This window comes from Kryptolebias marmoratus, linkage group LG23 (genome assembly GCF_001649575.2).
Source record: "Kryptolebias marmoratus isolate JLee-2015 linkage group LG23, ASM164957v2, whole genome shotgun sequence".
Classification (NCBI taxonomy): domain Eukaryota; kingdom Metazoa; phylum Chordata; class Actinopteri; order Cyprinodontiformes; family Rivulidae; genus Kryptolebias; species Kryptolebias marmoratus.
The window spans coordinates 3,627,205-3,644,773 of NC_051452.1; the positions used below are offsets into that span (position 1 = coordinate 3,627,205).

The 17,569-nt window shown below is 46.0% G+C and overlaps 1 long non-coding RNA gene across 1 annotated transcript; it reads right to left on the minus strand.

Moving 5' to 3' along the window:
- Positions 1–197: 197 nt before the first annotated feature.
- On the minus strand, positions 198–4,198 carry LOC119616751. Its single transcript, XR_005232766.1, has 3 exons — positions 3,849–4,198; positions 2,611–2,719; positions 198–1,004 (listed from the first exon to the last, which is right to left on the minus strand). It is a non-coding gene; the product is annotated as an uncharacterized LOC119616751 (long non-coding RNA).
- Positions 4,199–17,569: the final 13,371 nt, after the last annotated feature.

Sequence of the window (17,569 nt, forward strand, 5' to 3'; positions counted from 1 at the left end):
AGAGCACAGGCCTGTCCATAAACTGGGTGAAACATCTGAGACAAAAAACAAAAGAAGCAAAGATGTTTATTTATGCGTTTGTTTGCAAGCTGAAAACGTGGCGCTCCAGACAGACACTACAAGAAAACAGATGATCTCTAAGCAGCGTGCCTAATGACAGTTTGCCCCCTTTTGTGTATGTATGAGTAAGTGGTTGACTAAGCCTGTTGACAAGCCAGGCATTAGAGGAAATTTATCAAACCACCCTGGGGAGGAAAGAGATCCTCCCAACTCTGCTGACTGCTGCACTTTTCAATGGTATGCGGTTTGTGGGACACACAGGGTTTCAGTGTGTGCGTGTTTTCAAGAAGAAATGGGTTCATCAAGTGCTTTTGCGTCGCAGTTGCACTCGCCAAACTGTTGCCTTGACTTCATTAAGCACAGAGACGCCGAAATTAGAGGAAGAACAGCAAAGTGACATTTACGATTTGGGTGCGCAGACTTGGGATTCTTTCAGCAGATGGTGGAAGGAGCTCATTGGGCCTCCACCTTCAGCTAAGAAAAGTTGTGGTTCATCCATGCAGATAAGCTGACCCTGTTTAATAAAAAACATTAAATATTTCTGCAGTTCATTAGGAAAGGCCTTCTCCTCAACAGGTTCTGTATGGGGGAAACGGAGCTCCATAGATTGGCGTTTTTCATTTGGGTTTCCATCTTTGACCAATCAGAATCAGCGTCATTAGACATTATTAAGTGTTGTCTCATCTTGTAACCAGCCATCTATAGTTAAACCTTACAGCACTGCTTTGTTTCCTGAGCAATGACCTAAATGGTCAAGAAGGCTCATGGCGGTACATCGTAACGGCCGATGAATGGAACCCTGTGACTCAAACTTGCCCGACTCCAAGAAATGGACTTCCTCATTGTGTGTTATCTGCCGGAGGGGTGACTGTCTCTGCCTCCTTTCTGTTGCCCAAGTAACGAGTGACATAATGGGAATCCCCGCCATGTTGGGTGACATCATGCTGTGAAGAGGGAACAGAGAATGAGCGACCTTCTCTTTTAGTTCCGTTCACGCCGGAAAGACACGACTTTCGCTTTGAATAAGTCTGTATTTGGGTGCTTTGGTTCTGTTTAAAACACACGGTGATATTTGTTAAAGGAGCAGGACGCAGGGGGGACTGTCGTGGTTCAGCGGACAATCAACGGACGGTCGATGACGTGACTGAGTCGTGAATGCTGCACAGATTTAGAAGTTTGCAACTCTTATGGGCAGGTTTGATCTGAACCAGATTACCTCATCATTGCTCATATTTATTTAAAAGAACTTCTCTTCATCTTTATTTATTTTCTCAATCAAGTCACAATACAGTCAACTTTTCTGTCTTTTTAAATCTCTGTTCAACGTATTAGACCTCAAAAGCAGATTTCTTTTCTGGTAATGTTGCGTCGTCACGACACTTCTTGGTTAAAATAAGTCCAACAGTAAAACAGTTTGTAAACAGATGGAAGGTTGTTCATAATCGTTATCTGCCTGGTAAACAAGCCACGTTCGCGAGGGAGTCTCCAAAATGTCTCGAGGCGTTCTCAGGGGTTCTCAGTTTGCTTGCGGGACAAAACAGACAAACAAAAATAGGCATTATTAAATGTTAGTTCTCAAAAAGCCGAGTGGTTGCAGGTGTCTCAAACTTGTCTCGGACCCTTCTCAATTTAGTTTCTGTAAATTCTAGACACGCTTTCTGACACATTCAGGGAGGCTACAGCTCCGGGTCCTAAATCTACACAGATGATAAATAGTAAGAAATCTGGTCCAAATGAAGTGCACTTCAGTAGATTCACTCATAAACACGAGGGCGCCTGCCAAGGTGCACGTAAACAAGAAAATACTTCAGTTTGAAGCCTCCAGCTGGCGTAAGGAGTGAGTAAGGACCCAAAGATGCAGACTAGCATGAGGACGAGAAGCAATGAGGACTTTATTTACTAAAGCAAAAGCAAAAAAAGCTGATGAGGCAGCAAACACAGAAACCACGAGGATTAAACCACAAGGATCAGACAGGATAAAAAAAAAAAGGCAGGGAGAAAAACATGATGACGGCACGAGAACCGGGAGTTCGAATGGGCCGGGACGGATGAGACAAGTGGTGACAGCCGAGGCTAAAAACGACAGGCAGGTGAGTGACGAGGAACAGTACGAACGACGCGCCACAAACAGGAAAACACAAGGCGCACCGTGAGTAAAATGAACTGACTCCGATAATAACAAAAAGAACAAACCAACCACCAAAGCTCTGGATCCTGCCGCCAGCGACGTACCACCCCTTGGGTTCGATACTTAATTGGACTGGAGCTCTGATTTGAGTAGTAAGTTGTCGTCCGTTTCAGTCGCACTTTTGTTGCCTTGAAAGGCCAGCGTTTGCCACGTCTTGATGTGGCGTTTTGTGGGAAACGAAAGCTACGCCACACACAACGAAGCGTACATGTCAAAGCCTCCATGGTGGACCACAAGGGTTCGTATGGGCCAATAAGCACGCCTTCATATACACGAGACGTGGCCCTCAGACATAAACATCCCCCCCCCCGTGCATGAAACACCTCAGTCAGTTGTGCAGAAACGGAGGAGAGCTGGGTTACCTTGGCACCGGGAGCAGCAGCTGTGAAAACAGCCAGCGAGTGATGTCAGAGGAGCGTTGGACTCTGGGTAGCGAGGCCACTTTGAAGTGTTTGTGGTTTCACCGCGGCCCTGGGAGAAGGGGGTGCATTTAGAGTCGAGCGTGCGTGAGGAAAAAGCCAAAATGTGTCACAAAAAAGGACAGAAGAGAGGCGAGCGGCAGCGGTTTCCAGGTGAATTCCCCACATTTCAGACAGCGCTCATGTACTGCAGGTGCGAAGTTACAACCCCCCCTCCGTTCCCAGTGGCGCCGCAGAACCAGATGAGCCAAGTCATGCCAGATGAAAGATCATGGGGTCCAGGGAGGGAAAGTCTACGTTCAGACGAGTGTGTTTGCTTTGTAAGAACAGGTGGGAGGTTGGAAGGAAGAAATCTGAGTCCAGAGCTCGTGGGTTCTCATGCTATTTTCTTATTTTTTTATTTCAGATGTGAAGCTTTCAACATATTTCAGATGGCAATCACAAGAATAAACATTCCCCCTCAGGCTCGACGCATTCCGGTGATGTTTTCTGTTTCATTAGTTGATGGTAACGAATATCGGATTATTCCACACTGAGGCTTGATTCGAACACGAGCAGCTGGGCGAGCAAAGTTCAAAGCCTGGGCATTTTTCTGCTCGGCTGATAAGAAGTCATCTGGCCATAGGTTATTCACACAAGTCGAGTTTTCCTTTTGAAACTCGCTGGCTGTGCCTCTCAGTGCTGCCTCAGAAACATTTGCATCTCTAAAACTCAAATTGCAATATTTGCATCCACTAGCCTGCAGCTCCTACTTTGCTTTGCTGTCTGGTGTGTGCCAGTAAATCTTCACCAAATGAAGGGGAAAATGGATTATTATTATTATTTCCATTATTGAAATCAGGTGTGAAATCAAGGCTGAAGCTGAAATGATGGCAACAGCTTTATTTCAAATTTCAAAGGGGAACCAAAAACCAACCCAGTATTAGCACAAATACCTGGAAGCCATTTGATTTGTGTAGATGAATTACATATTTATACTTCAGAATATATATTGGTAATATCGAGCTCACACATTGTGGCATGTACAAGAGTTTGTTTAGGTTTCTTTGTACTGTAGAGAAAATATTACAGCCCAGAGTTTTCTGCATCCAGACAGAAACAAGTAAACAAAAGTGGGGTTTTTTGTTAGTTTTCTTCATGCATATATTAAAAAATAACTAAAAAAACAGCTTTCATCTCACCCTGTTTGTTCCACTTTTCAATTCAAGTTTGGGTCCTGTACCAGAGACCTGGGATCTTCAGGGTTCTCTTCAGGATCTCAGCTGTTCCTTGGACTGAGCTCTTCTGGACAGAGATCTCTGAGGTTGTTCCTGGGATCTGTTGGAGCCACTCTTCCAGTTCGGGGGTCCAATGACCTCTGGTACCACTGAGGCTTGACTCTCCACAACTTCTCTGTTTCCTCTTTCAGCCCTTGGTGTTTCTCCAGCTTCTTGTGCTCCTTCTTCCTGATGTTACAGTCACTTGGGACTCTTACATCTGTCACCACAAGGTCCGGTTGGTTAGCCATCTCCTGTTTGTCAGTCCCACAGTATCTCAGCCCTGCCATTCTCCACCAGCCTTGGTGGAGTCTCCCACTGTGACCGTGGGACTTCCAGTCCAGACTCAGCACAGATGTTCCTGTACACCAGGGGTGTCCAATCCTGGTCCTCAGGGCCTCCATCCTGCAGGTTCTCCTTGTTCCTCTGCTCCAACACACCTGATCTGAATCAGTGGCTGATTAACAGGCTTCTGCAGAACATGAAGAGGGGATTTAACCATGAATCAGGTGTGTTGGAGCAGAGAAACAAGGAAAACATGCAGGATGGAGGCCCTGAGGACCAGGATTGACCACCCCTGCTGTACTCTCTTCCAGCTGCTTGGTTATGGTGGTCCATATACGCTTTGCCTGCCTGCATCTTCCATCCTGGACTGTCTCAGGGGCATCTTTACACAGCCTGCCTCTTGGGTCCTGCCCAAGATGTCCTATATAAAGAGAGAGTCCTTAAATCACCCTTTAGATCCATGTTGGGTTCTAATAAACATCCAAACAAATGATCATCCTTCCCCTAAACACCGCAGCTGAAAAACCCTGCAGATGCTGCGTTCCTGAGTTCTTTAAGCCTGTAACTGAAGAGCCTGCTGTAACTTGATAAAACTCCCCAAACAAAGAGCTCTCCAAGATATTTGCTTCGCAATCCTCTGTCACTGCAAACGCTTGACTGACCTGGATTCCCCTGGGGCTATACCTTTTTTGGTTTTCGTTTTCACCGACCCGACGCGCTCGCGGTGCAGCTGACAGCTGAGAGACGCCGTTGATGAGCTGATAACATTCTTGTCATTTTCTTTTTGTTTGTTTTTGTGTGTGTATGTGGCCGGGGGGTGTGTGTGTGCTGTAATTTGACCCGTTTAGGACCGCGGGGGGGGGCAAAAAAAAGTGAAGCGATAGTCGAACAGGAATGCGGTGAGACGCTTTGCATGAAACTAAAGACATCCGAACCCACGAAGCATCCTGTTTGCGCAATACGTGCAAAATCTGATAGATGCAGAGGTGTATTGGATTTGTTGTAACATATCTTAGACCAAGGGTTGATCTTTAAAGATTTATGAATAATATAGTGTTTGAATTAAACAATCCAGCTACAGAAAGTAAAGGGAAGATGGTGCAGCTGTCACTTTAACCCTCACAGCCTTCAGGCTTATATGAGTCAAGCGAGGCAGAGTGGGCCAAAAAGGTCAACAAGAGTAAAACAAGACAGACTGCCAATAAAACTACAGGATGAAATATGATGAAATGCTACTGATGCACGCTGACAGACAGCGATAAGAGCCTGGATTCTTTGTAGGGACCCCACACAGCCTTTTAATATCAATAAAAACTGATGTTAGATGCTTCTTGTCCCGACACCCTTTATTTCATCAAACGTTCATCACGTCCACCCCTCCACTCCCCACATTCCTGCACACATCACTCCTCTTTGCCTCCCTTCCCTCGCTCTCTTCATTTACATCCACAATCAGCCCTTTTTTTGTCTTTATCTCTGCCTCATCCTCCACAAATCTTTCACCGCTGCCGTCCTCTCCTACAGCACGCTCGCTCCGTGAGCGACGTGGAGCGGTGTTCCCAGCGGCGCTCCGACAAGGACGTCTGGCACGTCAATCTGTCGGCGTACGGGCCAAACAATCTGAGAAGCAGCTTTCATGTTTTAAACCCTCCATCATCCATTTCAGGCCTCCGGTTGTCTGCGAGAGACTATTTAGGTTTTTATTTCATTTGCTGCAAGTCATAAATTCACTTCTTACTTTTTTACTGAGTCTCGGCTTGACTGTAGTTGTTTTTCTTAGATTACTAAGCGAAAAAGCCACAGTTTGTAGGAAATCTGTCGCCAAAAAACCTTTCCTGACACTCTGTGGGACAAGACCCGATCCCTAAAGTGGCAGCTTCATTGTAAGGCCAGTTTTATACATCATCACTTTCCAAACATGGCCCGTCATCAATAATAAGAGACGAAAAGTCCTAATTTGACATGAGGGGAGTCCCGTGTTTGGCTGCTTGACAGATAAATGGCTGCGTACGGGTGTGTGGCTCACACATGCCTTGGTTCTGACTTGACGTCTGCAGAGAACGGGGCATGTTTTCCATCTGCAGAAGCTGCTCAGTCAGTGCAGGCTCTCAGTATCAGTTTGGAAAAACTGTAAATTATCGTCTCGTGTCCGGGTTAAGGCACAGATAAAGCCTTTTACTTAGAGATTAAAAGGAATATACTGTATGCTTTGTTTCTGTTTTTTTACTTCTGCCGTGGAGGTCATGTTTTCAGTAGCGCCTGTCTGTCCGTGTACAAGATAACGCAAAAAGTTACAAACAGATTTCCTGGAAATCTTCAGGAAACATCAAACATGGTGCAAAGAACAAAGGATTCAAATTTGGTGGTGATCCGGTAAAAATTTAAGGTCACGGGGTCAAAGGTCAGCCTGCGCTCTGACTCTGCAGCTGTACGACAGGAACGTTGAACCCCACAGCTGGACGCCTCATGGATCAAGGCTGATCACTGTTGATTTCAAGGTGACGGGGTCAAAGGTCAAGGCCACAGATGACCTTGTGCTCAAACTATGCAACCATGTAACGGAGGGAAATTAAACTGCGCAGTTGGACAGCTCTTAGGCCAAGGGTGATCACTATTGATTTCATGGCCATGGGGTCAAAGGTCAACAGTGTCATGTAGGAACGTCGAACTGCACAGCTGGACGCCTCATGGGTCAAAGATGATACCTGTTGATTTCAAGGTTCGTGGGGTCAAAGGTCACAGGTGACCTGTCTCTGCTCCTACATGTGACCCTTTTGTTTCCTCCATCAAGGAAGTTCTGTTTTCTGTTGTCTATTAAATTTTCAGGAAGTGTTGGGGTTGTTTACATGTTGGTGGTGATCCAGACTCTTATTAATGGCGCTGCGGCCTCGGCGGAGGTTTGCGCTCTGAAGGTCGGTATGACGGCCCAGTTGGGTCCAGCCGTCTGGTCTGGGCCAACCTTACTGTCGTGCACAGTTCCTGCTGCGACAGGAAGCGTGGTCAGAAGTGTTCCTGTGGGGAGCCGTTTATCAGATGCACAAGTCGGGCAGCACATCTGCATTCCTGGGTTGGATTTGGCTGCGGAGGATCGGCTTTGGAAGCGCGAGGGCAGCTGTGGTTTGAGCCAACAAGTAAGCAAAAACCCTTCAACCGAACGGGTTTCATGAGAACATTCTGCAAATATCACTGCTGTTTTTGTCTGAACTGTCAGCTGACCCCTACAGGACTCCCTGTTTGCTGTAAATAGCAGCCGTTGAGAAATTTATGCTTTTATTTTCTTCTAAGAGCTTTAAATTACCACCAACATTAAAATCTTCAGCATGTAACGCCCCAGACAGGTTGCAGTAGTCAACCATTTAACTCAAACGAGTCTTTCAACATGAGATCATTATTTTTATAAACACACAACATTGCATTTCAAAGTTAAAGCTCCAAAATGATTCACGTTGACCCTGCAGTCGGTCACCAGCCCCCCCTGCAGATTCCCTCACACATCACGTCGTGTTTATAAACTCGTCGTCGGACTGCCCACGGGTCAGGGCCCGGCTAACGCTTGTTTTGACGCGAAGCTTTCTGGGAATTCAAATCAGCTTGTTTACTTTTCCAGGTTGACTCGGAGTGGTTCCATGACTAAAAGCTGAACCGCGATGATGATTTATGCATCAGATGGGACAAGGGGGAAATTACGAGATCCCCCCTCCTTCCCCTCTCTCTTTGCCACCAAAACAGGAATTAATAAATTCCTGCTTCCAGAGAAGCCCAGCCACCTTCTGCTAACGGAGGAGAAACAGGTCGGCTCGAATTAGGAGAAGAATTTCTGATGTTCCAACACACAGCAACAGGATCGCAGCTCCAGTTTGTGTTTTTCTGCAGCGACACGAGAAAGAAGTTATGGTTTATGTCATCGGAAAATATATGGAAACTATTCCTTTTGGAAAGTATGACTGCTTGGTAAAGCTGGAGGATGCTCGAGTGTTTGTCTTGGTCCTTACAGAACACAAACACCCAGCAAAGATGCATCTTTGTGTTTTCGCAGCGCTCTCCGGCTCTAAAGGACCCTACAGAGTATTGATTTTGGAACAACCGTCCGCTCTTCTCCACAAATAAATAAAACAAATGAAAGAAAGCAGAGCTTAACATCGGGCCCTTCCTCTGTTGCTTTCCAGAAGTCCTTTTTAGTTTTTGTTTTTTTTTTCTCGTTGGCGTTCTTTATTGCAAGCCGAGGTCGGGTTTCTGTTTGACTTTCCCTGGAAAGAAATGAAAGGTTCGATGATTCCCACTGAGACGTTTTCCACGTTAAGCATGCCGCCCACGTGTGTCCCTTCCAGGAAATGGCCCAAACCTTACCTCTTGTCTGCTTGGGTTTTGAGATAAAATACAGAAAATCAAATTAAAACAATTCAAAAATACGACAGAGCGCATTTCTGGGGTTACTTAAATGCTTAAAAAGCTGAAACTTGTTTAAAGTGACGCTGATGAGGCCCAGAGGTTACGGTACATGCCAAAGAAAATGTTCTGATTTGGCTATCCTGAACTAATTGTTTTGATTCTTGGCTTGTAACTTCATATTTTCTTAATGTAATGCACGCAGTCACGCAGCGCTTTAGTTTTAAGTATAAAAATCTGAATTAACATACTTTTAAAGCACCAACAACAAAAAAAAGGCTAGTCAACGTGTCTTTACCAAAAAGCCACGCGTCATCCTCAGTCTGGGACGGCTGAAAACCAGAGCAGAAGTGTGGTTTCAGAATTATGCTAACGAGGAGCTACATTACTGAGAAAAAGTCTTGAGGCATCCCTCATTTTTTTACGTTTCGCCTGAAAGAAACCAGACTTTTTTGGTGATCTCGGTCAAAGTTTCTGGCTGTCTTTTAAATGTTTTCTTTGGGCTTTGGCTGATTTTTTTCTTCTTCTTCTTTTCAGTCCAGTATTAGAAAATGAGGGGTGGTTTAAAACTTTTGCCCAGCACTGTATTTGTTAGGCATCGTGAATCAAGTATTTAGAGATGCTATCATTGCTTCTATTGCCCCTATTACACAGACCCTAACGGTCCCGGCTCCACTCTACTCGGCTCGCTTTGCGCACGTTTCCACCGGCATTTTTTCGAGGCCGGTCCCTGCTTCTTTGGTCCCTGCTTCGGAGTTGGGCCAGCTGGGCCGGCCCTGCTTCGTGGGCGGAGCAAGCTTAGCTCCTGCTCACTCATTGGTCGTGGGTGTGACCAGATGCGAGCATAAAGAGCGAAGGCAGGAATATAAACAACAGCGTTAGCTTACCCTGCAGCGTTTCTGCCGTCTGTCCCCCAGCTGAAGGCCTGTAAAGCCTGAAATCTCCGGCTGATAACAGCTGTCCTACTCCGCGCAACAATCGCAGCATCCAGAGCATTTCTTCCACTGCGCCTCTCTTCCTGAAGTCTCAGGAGAATCCCCATAAGTTTAAAAACAGCAACAACACAGGGCCAACGTTGTCCATAGCGCTTCCGTTGTTTCCACAACTTGAGCTAAGTTTCGGTAGCATCCAAAGCCGAGGGGAGTAGAGCCGGACTTCTGAATTAGAGCCAGTGTAAAAGGGGCATAAGTCCGGCCCCTGTTCCTCTCACACCTGTTCCCTTTAATCATTAGCCTCTCCTGGCACCGTTTACCTCATCAGCCTCGGCCCGTTCTCAGCCTCAGCGTTCCGTCATTGTGGCTTCGGTCTGGTTCCTCGAGTTTTACTTTGTTGCTTTTACTGCCTTTTGGACCTTTGATCCAGAGGATCGGACTGATTTTTCCTTCTGTGTTGGCCCATTCTGTTTTAGGCTCCTTCTCAATGGATGCATTATCAATCGGCATCAGTATCTCTGTCCTTAACCAAAGCATGGAGTAAGACTTGATTAACTCCTGTAAATTAGCACGTTTGATCCTAACGTTGCTTTCCAATAAGACAGAAACGTTGGATTAGTTCTGGTTCCGCTTGCCTTCGGTGCTCCAGAGAAAAAAAAACACTGAAACCAAGAAAATGAAGAACAACTAGATTTACTTTCACATGACCTCGTGGTGTCTAAAACTGTAGACTTCTCAGATGTGGAAAAAAAAATTAAATAAATAAAAAAAATCACCAAGAATTTGATCTTGGCTCAATTTTCTTACTTTTATAAGCTGCAGATTTTTACCCATCAGGCTTTTCTGTGTTCACTTTACCAAAGAATGCCAGAAAAACGGGACTAAAACAGCTAAAATATTAGTAATTCCAGAAGGCAGCTGTTGTGTGGACAGGCTGTTTTTGGCTGTTTGTGTTAGATCCTGAGTCTCTGTGGGTGGAGGACTTTTTGGCTAATCCACAACATGTCAATTAGGGAAAAGGAGGGGGAGGGGTGGTACTTAAGATAGCCCTTGGGTTTGATTTGTACAAATAAAAAGGGTGTGTAACTTTCATGAAAATCACAAAAACATCAACTTGTGGCTTTCTGTGTAGCTGCAAAGGGCCAAAACATTTTCACTCTAGGTTCGTTCATTCACCTGTAAGTTACCCCGAATAATTCCTTATCTCCTGACAGACCCGTTGCTTTAATGCTTCTTGGCAGTCTGCATAATTACCAAACCACATGTAAGGGGAGCTCTTCGCCGGAGCGTGCCTTTGGATGGGAAACGAGAAGCAGGGGCTGGAGAGACGGACACGTTCCGCCGCCTTCATCCTCAGGTGGTGCAAACAAACGCGCCACGTCTAATGTTTGCCATCTTTCAGCCGCAACAAACGCTTCGGTTTCCGAGGCCAAAGAGTGTTTCTCGGGCTTAGCGTGTTAACCGGGTGCTGATAAAACTTGGCGCGAGCACGGCGTTCCCGTTCCCGCTGCGGCTCGGATTCTGCTGCGCCGTCACATTCCCCGGAGTCCAAACGGTGGCTGCATGTCGGGTTAGTGGGACGATGCCCCGCGGGTGTGCTCCTCTGGGTTTTCGACTCACTGGGGATCCGATATCCCGCAGGATTTAAGAAACGGTTGGCGGGGGGGCTTCTAACAGGGATTCCCGTTGACAGGAAGTAGCAAAAGAAGCTAAAACTGTTTCACCATGCCTCCAGAAAAGCAAAGCTAATGTGACTTTAATAAATCAACCATCCGTCCTGCAGCGTTTTTGGGCTTTTCATGGCACGCTGCCCGGGTGCATACAATAAGCCGCCTGGTATCACATATATCTGAATAATACGCCCAGACATTTGATACTCGACCAGTAAACCAACCCTGGCGACAGGCACTCCCGGTCGGTGGAATATGTTACAGCAGAACTTTCCGTCTCGCGATGTTATCAACGAAGAAGCCTGGCTGATGAAACTTTGAACATGTTTTCACTTAGTTAGATGCTGTCATGTGACTAAGCCGAGGAAAGAAACTTCAGTCAGAAGACTTAAATCCCTGTAACATTTTTGTCGATCCATGGGCGGCAGCCATCTTTGAGCCGTTGTCGGAGCACCACCACTGATTGGACAGGAGTTCCCGTTTATCTGCCGAGGCTTTCTGATTGGTCGACGTTGGGGACCACGTCCTTTTCCGTGCAGTGGATGACAGACGCCGAGAAAAGAACGGACAAAAAGAGGAAGAAGTTTTGTTCTCCTCTCGGCTGAGCCGACTCCACCAACCAAGAACGCCAAGACGATATATTCTGGTTTTGGCTAAATGAATTCTCCATCTGGTCTTTCTGGAAAAACTCTCCCCGTCCTTCAGCCTCGCAATTTGTCCTGATTTTGGGCTCTTCAAACATCCCGCCAGCCTCGCTCCAGAACGCGTTTCCGACGTTCCAAATTTCACATTTTTCTCCCGGCGGATGGGCCGGCCCGCTACTTTCTTCCAAACGGCCTCGTACTCCTCGAGTGTTGCCGCTGGAAGAACTGAGCGCCGAACTTCCTGTTTTTCAGGGAAAATAATCCCCCAGCTGTAAACGGCTCTGCATGCCTCGACGGTAATAGACGAAAACAAAGGAAGCTGATACTCGAAAGGACGTAAATCTGTGCGTTTGCCAAAAAAAGGCTTAAAAGGACTCTGGAAAAACCTCCCTGTGCATCAGACCGACCCCTGATTCGAGCGTAATGTCTTCATAAACCCGTCCATTAAAACGAGGAGCTCTTCTTTGCTTGTTTTCATTAAATTCAGCTGCCTCTCAAACTCCCTTGCATCAACTCATCTAAGCTAAAGGCTCCTCTTCACGTTTCGAGAAATGACCTGTAAACCCGCGCCGGATGAGGCTGGAAACGCTCGTTCAGCCGAGGAAAAGGAAAGCTGCACGTTACGCCACATGGAGGCGTGGGTGGATTTGAACATAACGTAACGTTTCAGTAGGTGTTGGCCTGAAAGTGTAGATTCAAAGATGTAAATCCACACAATGGGAGGTTTTGTGGACTGAGGTTCTCGCAAGCATAAACAGCCGAACTCTCTCACGATGAGGGACTTCTCTCTTCGGCAAGAAACAAAAACCAAAGTCATTGTTGAGTTGAGCTTTACTATACAATGGAAAATGAAGTAAGCGTTCCCGTTATCGCTCGAGATTTTCAACCAGGAAAAGTTTCCAGCTCTCAAAGGCTTCACTTTTCTCCACAGATGTTTTATTTTTTTTTTTAGCGACGTGAGGTTTGACCTCTATAATTACTTCTTAAATGGCACTTTTTCAGTCAGTTGCAGCGTAAACTGAAATATTGTCTCTCTGCATTTTGTTGTTTCTTGGTTTGTGGGAATAAAATGTTTTTATTTTGACGGGGCGCCTCATGGTTGCTGTTGTTGGTGTAAGATTGTTTTATGGGGGGTTTTAAACTATCACCCGACCCTAATAAGGAGGTAAAACTTGCTCAAAGCTATTAAAGCGCCTATATTTGAATGGTGTTTCCCCGTTTTAAACCATCAGTGTTTCTGTCCGTGTGTCTGAAAGCTGTTTTCTTCGACTGTCAGCGAACTCCCCTCGTTGAGCTGACTAATAACAAACATGGCGCCCGACACGTAAACACTGAGACGTGATTATATTACAGGCGGATTTGCATGTTCACAAACAACGGTCTCTGGCGCTGAAAGGGACTCCAGCCTCCCCGCCGCGGCTCTTTGTCTGATGGTAGAACTCATTATGCAATCCCTGCAGGATTTCACAGGCATTTTCCTAAAAGTTGCATTTTTTTTTTACTAAAATCAATAAACAACCATAACTTTTAACATCTAAACCAAAAATACTTCCTAGTTTTGTAAGATAATTCCCAACAAACATTGCCATTCTCAAAAGCTTCTTTATTTGAGAACTTTGATAGCTTCTAAACTGACATTCATGAGCATTTCTGGATTGTCCCTGGTCTGCAGCTCTCCTCACATGTTTTGCAGACACAAAGTGTTTGTCGATGCGTTTATGTTCCATGATTACACTGCAGGACGTGCAAAACAGCTGCAGCTGGGGAGGAAACTGGTTTGCTGAAATCTTTGTGGGCAAATGTGAAGCATTAGCGCACATTTTGGCTTCGGTCGCTGCTCCTGCACGCTCCCGGCATTCTGATGTTAACAGGAAGTGACGTCACGTGTCTTCTTCCTGAGTTATTTGGGCTTATTTTGTATTCCACGCTACACAAACCCACAAAGAAGAGACTAGACCGCAGAAATGGTGGCAAATCACTTTAGAAACAATAAATATTGGGTTAAAGTTGCAGGAAAGTTGCGGTGTTTTGGGCAAAGATGCAAAAAGTTGCGATTTCGCGGGGTTTGCTTGATTTTGCGTTAATAGTTGCGATCGCAAAATCCTGGAGGGTCTGATTATGTGTTATGAGTTATAGATAAACCAATATGTGCTCATAGTTATTCTGGTAATCATGTTGCAGAATGTAACTTTATTTATTCCACTTCTTCTTCTTCCTCTAAATGAGTCGACCAAACCACAAACAAACAGCCGAGGCAGCCACTCAGAGGGAAACGAACACGTTTGGCCTCTCTGTTAATTCCCAACACACCCTTCGGTCAGATATGACACAGACACTCGTGGGTTTGTGGCGACTTTTCTGTCCCATCTTTTCAGCGCTGGAAGAACGGCTCGGGCCTCTTTGATGCCGTTTTATGTTCAAGACTGATTCATGGAGTTATTTAAACCACCATCCAGTCCGGTGTGTGAAGCGTTGCACGCCGACCACGAGGCGGTTAACGTTCCTGGAACACACACACACACACACATTTATCTCCTTGCTTTCTGGATGAGCTCGGCCAACATTTCCTGGATGTGTGACAGCTGCTTTAGAGTCCTCGTCCTGTGTGGCGAGCGACTCCAGCCTGGTTTTTATTCGCTCTTGGATCGATGCGTGTCTTGAAAACTTATCGACAGAGATTTTGAAAATAACTTGATATTTTTTGCACCTCTAAGACGCATCCGGATGAAAACCTCAGACGCTACAAAGATCAGGAATATTGGAAGCGACGTTTCCCAAAATGCACCTTTTTGATGAAGTTATAAATCAGGCGTTGTGTTTGAAGCCCAGATGAGCTCACCGTAACATCATTCAGGCTATTTATTCAGACTCGAAACCTGTCTGCCTTAATAAACCCGTCCTAATGCGTAAAACTGCTCTGAGAGTCTTTTAAACACTTTGATTATGCCCTAAACAAGCTGTAGTTTCTTCACGTTGATGCCGTAAGAGGAAAAAAACTAAAAAATCTGAGAATCTGCCAGTTCCAGAAACACCCCGAGGGCAGCAGAGAAAGAAATAAGTTGGACCTGACATCTTAACATCTCTCTTATTTGGTCTTCAAAGCCTTTTTTTCCTTAAAGAAAATGTGAAATTTGTGAAATCTCTCCTTAGCTTTGGGATAAATCTCGTCTTTAAAAGGCGAGTCGTTTTCTTGGCGCTGATTTGATTTGACTGAACGGGGAGGTGAAGTCCCAGGAAATTTGTTTACGGTTTAAATAGGAATGTTTTTGCAAATGAAAATGGTGCGGGGAAAGCAGAATGAGCCGTGCGTTAGCGTGTCTGCAGCCGCTCTCGTTTCATCTCCGTTCCGATAATTTGTTTTTGGAAAATAACAAACTCCACGTGCTTTTCAGCGAGTCCAGAGGTCAGAGACGTACAGGAATGTGAGTGGCTGGAAAGAAAACAGTGAAAGTGTTGCTTAACTTCCTCTGTGACGTCCAGCAGGAGGGATTCGGAGCATCGCGGCTGAAACCGACCTATCAAAGAAAGGTTAAAGCAAGAAATTATGATTAAGGTGAAAAAGAATCTAAGACAACAAATGAGTGGAGTGTGAGTTTTAAAGAAAACCAAATTAACTAAATTAACTTCAGTGTTTTCATCCTTGTTCCAACCTTTTATATTATAATTTAGGGCTGAATGATGGTGGGAAAACACGTGATTATGATATAAACCTTGAATACAGCAACACAACATGAGATGTAATCAACCTACATTTCCCTCGTCTGTTTTAGTCCTAATTCTAGTTTAATACTAAACGTTTCTAAATTATTACTACGGTTTCTGTGCAAACATTTAAACAAACGTCAACCTACAGAAGTACTGCTTCAAACCTGAGAGGTTTCACATGAGGAGAGAAAATTCAATGAATTAAAAACGTCACATAATGCTCATTAACTAGGCGTCACCAATGTGTGACATGAGGGTGAACTGTTTCATTTCCTGTCACAGGGAAGAAGACTAAGATATGAATCTAATGCCTCTTTTTCACCGGCTCTAACGGTCCTGGCTCCACTCTACTCGGCTTGCTTTGCCGACGTTTCCACCGGCATCTTTTCGAGGCCGGTCCCTGCTTTTTTGGTCCCTGCTTCGGAGTAGGGCCAGCCGGGCCGGCCCTGCTTCGTGGGCGGAGCAAGCTTAGCTCCTGTTCATTCATTGGTCGTGGGTGTGACCAGATGCAAGCATAAAGAGCGAAGGCAGGAATATAAACAACAGCGTTAGCTTACCCTGCAGCGTTTCTGCCGTCTGTCCCCCAGCTGAAGGCCTGTAAAGCCTGAAATCTCCGGCTGATAACAGCTGTCCTACTCCGCGCAACAATGGCGGCATCCAGAGCATTTCTTCCACTGCGCCTCTCTTCCTGAAGTCTCAGGAGAATCCCCATAAGTTTAAAAAACAGCAACAACACAGGGCCAACGTTGTCTGTAGCGCTTCCGTTGTTTACACAACTTGAGCTAAGTTTCGGTAGCAACACGAGGAGGCGTTTCTCTGCTCCCGGCGTAGACGCGTTGAGTTGGGACACGAAACTAATAACTGACGATCGATGACTGTTTCTTTACTGTTCAACTAAATTCGATCTTGCCGTGGATTTAAAGCTGTCAACAAGAGTTTTATTAATTGAATAAATTATCAGGACGTGGGGTTTTAAACGTAACCGACCGGGACGAAATGCACAAAATGAAGCCATCCAGGTTATCCCAGTTGTTTAATCAATGTTTGTTTGATCATGTTGTTTGTTTTTTCCCCGCACCATGGTATCGACCCCATTTCATAGTTCAGGAAACAAGGTTTTTACCCTAATCCTGTGTGTTTCATCAAAGCCTCGGCCTTTTTTCCAGGTTAAGACTTGGCCCCTCAAAGGCACTTTGTCAGCATTCCACAGTAATTGGTGGTTACATAAATGGGAACGTTGAGTCGTGACACGAGTGGTTTTCAGCTCAAAATAGAAACTTTCTCTATTGGTTGTTTTGTAAATGGAGCTAGCGCTAAAGCTTATTAAAAAAATAAAACCCAAACAGGACCGGCTTTCTGTGCCGGCACTTGTCCACAGAAAAGATTTGAGATAAACGAGACCCACCCACGCATTCGCTCAGGGTCAGACCTACGAAACACGCCCTCAAATTACGGTTTGGCTCAGCGGACAGGAAGTAGGTAAGCCCACTCAATCTGACCGTCGTCACGGTAACGACCACTGGAGCAGGGTGGCGGCGGGAGCCAGGAGCCGGTCCGAGTCGAGCGGACTTATCAGGGAGTCATGAATTCGAAGAATGCAGCGGCGAGGGAGTCTGAGAGGGAAAGAGACGAGGGAGGAGGAGGAGGAAGTACAGGAGGCTGGAAAGCACCTGAAGTGTGAGTCAGGGGGAGGAAGATGAGGAGGAGGGCCGGGTGCAGCTGCAAAAACAGTCTGGCAGTCCACAGCCCTGCTTCCACTCAGACGCATCAGCGACCTCCAACACGTCCAGACCTTACTGATCGGCTGCCTCCGTCTTCCTGAGACGATGGCGTTTAAGTCTGTTCATGTCATCACGCTCGCAGGGTGAGCTGGTGCAGCCGGCCGCAGGCGTGGCTGCAGCCCCAGATCCACACGCCCCCGCATCTGGCAGCCCCGGGATCTGGCCTTGGCTCGGGTTCACAGCCTGCGGTGGTCCGCTGACTGAAACGCGGAGGGGGTCTGCCGAGGAAGCTGTGGAGTTCTG